Raw genomic sequence first — 2,312 nt, forward strand, 5'->3', positions numbered from 1 at the left:
CTTACTCGCGTAAGGTTTTATTACTTGGACGACCCAGTGCACTTGCTGGTTAGTTGTGCGGAGTTGTGAAAAGTGTGATCACAATTTCACGCACCAAGTTTTTGGCGCCGTTGCCGGAGATTATTCGAGTTTGGACAACTGGCGGTTCATCTTGTTGCTTAGATTGGGTAATTTTATTTTATATTTAAGCTTTTTATTTTTATTTTCTAAAAATACAAAAAAATTTTAATAAAATCATAAAAACAAAAAAAATGCATTGTGTTCTTCTGTGATCTTCAAGTTGTTCTTAACGATTTCCTTTGTTCAATCTCATAATTTTCTTGTTTTGTGTTATATGTTGTTTTTTGTATGCATTTTCAAAATCATAGTGTTTGAACATTCAAAATTTCTAAGTTTGGTGTCTTGCATGTCTTTCTCTTCTTATAGATTTTCAAAAATATGTCCTTGATGTTCATCATGATCTTCAAAGTGTTCTTGGTGTTCATCTTGACATTCAAAGTGTCCTTGCACTAGCGTTAAAACATCAGTAAAGAGGCAATTTGGGTGTTAAACGCCAGGATGGCTATCATTTTGGGTGTTTAATGCCAGTAAAGGTACCATTCTGTCCGTTAAACGCCAGAATGGGCAGCATTCTAGGCGTTTAGAAAAATGCCTAGTAAAGAAGGATTTCTGGCATTTAGCGCCAGCCAGGGTATCTGGCTGGGCATTAAACGCCCAAAGAGGCAGCCACGTAGGTGTTACATGCCAGAATGGATATCTTTCTGGGCGTTTAACGCCAGGATGACACAAGGGATGTAATTTCATTTCCAATTCAAAATTTTTCAAATTTTCATGTTTTAATTCATAATTTTAAAATCTTATCTTTCCACATTTTTAAAAATCCTTGCTAACAATTAATGTTTTGATTCAAAAAATTGCATGTTTGTTACTTTCTTGTTAAGAAAGGTTCAATCTTTGAATTTTAGAATCATATCTTTTAGTTTCTTGTTAGTTAAGTCATCAATTTTAAAAATCAAATCTTTTTCAATCATATCTTTTCAATCATATCTTTTTAAAATCATATATTTTTCAGTCAAATCTTTTTCAATCATATCTTTTTAAATTTTGATTTCAAAATCTTTTTTCTAACTTCTTATATTTTCAAAATTATTTTCAAATCTTTTTCAACTAATTACTATTTCTTATCTTTTTCAAAACCACCTAACCACTTTTCCACTTCCAATTTTCGAAAATCACTAACCACTTTTTCAAAAATCTTTTTAATTTTTGAATACTCTCTCTCTCTCTCATCTCTTTCTATTTATTTGCTAACAATTCTCTTCTACTTATAATTCGAACCCTCTCTCTCCCTCTATGTTCGAATTCTTCTTATTCTCTATTCTTCTTTTCTTCTGACACATCAAGGAATCTCTATACTGTAACATAGAGGATTCCACTACTCCCTTTGTTCTCTTCTTTTTCATATGAGCAGAAACAGGGATAAAAACATTCTTGTTAAAGCTGATCCTGAACCTGAAAGGACTCTGAAGAAGAAGCTAAGAGAAGCTAAAGCACAACACTCTTGAGAGGACCTTACAGAGAATTTCGAAAAAGAAGCAAACCCAACAATAATGCTAGAGATGCAAGGAAGATGCTTGGTGACTATACTGCACCAACTTCCAAATTCTATGGAAGAAGCATCTCAATTCCTGCCATTGGAGCAAACAACTTTGAGCTTAAGCCTCAATTAGTTTCTCTAATGCAGCAGAATTGCAAGTTTTATGGACTTCTATCGGAAAATCCTCATCAATTCTTAGTACGATTCTTGCAGATCTGTGATACTGTCAAGACCAATGGGGTTGATCCCGAGGTCTACAGACTTAAGCTTTTCTCCTTTACTGTAAGAGACAGAGCTAGGATATGGTTGGACTCACAACCTAGAGAAAGCCTGAACTCTTGGGACAAGTTGGTCAATGCTTTCTTGACCAAATTCTTTCCACATCAAAAGATGAGCAAGCTTAGAGTGGAAGTCCAAACCTTCAAAAGAAGGAAGGTGAATCCCTCTATGAAGCTTGGGAAAGATACAAGCAATTAACCAAAAGGTGTCCTCCTGACATGCTTCCAGAATGGAGCATCATATGCATATTCTATGATGGTCTGTCTGAATTGTCTAAGATGTCATTGGACCATTCTGCTGGTGGATCTCTTCATCTGAAAACCCCTGCAGAAGCCCAGGAACTCATTGAGATGGTTGCAAATAACCAGTTCATGTACACTTCTGAAAAAAATCCTGTGAATAATGTGATGACTCAGAAGAAAGGAATTCTTGAGAT

At 34.9% G+C, this 2,312-nt stretch overlaps 1 non-coding gene across 1 annotated transcript; it reads right to left on the reverse strand.

Annotated features, from left to right (window-relative positions):
- Positions 1-1,993: 1,993 nt before the first annotated feature.
- LOC127740789 (small nucleolar RNA R71) lies at positions 1,994-2,100 on the reverse strand. The gene has a single exon (XR_008001647.1). It is a non-coding gene; the product is annotated as a small nucleolar RNA R71 (small nucleolar RNA).
- Between the last annotated feature and the right edge of the window lie 212 nt (positions 2,101-2,312).

This window comes from Arachis duranensis, chromosome 7 (assembly GCF_000817695.3).
Source record: "Arachis duranensis cultivar V14167 chromosome 7, aradu.V14167.gnm2.J7QH, whole genome shotgun sequence".
Classification (NCBI taxonomy): domain Eukaryota; kingdom Viridiplantae; phylum Streptophyta; class Magnoliopsida; order Fabales; family Fabaceae; genus Arachis; species Arachis duranensis.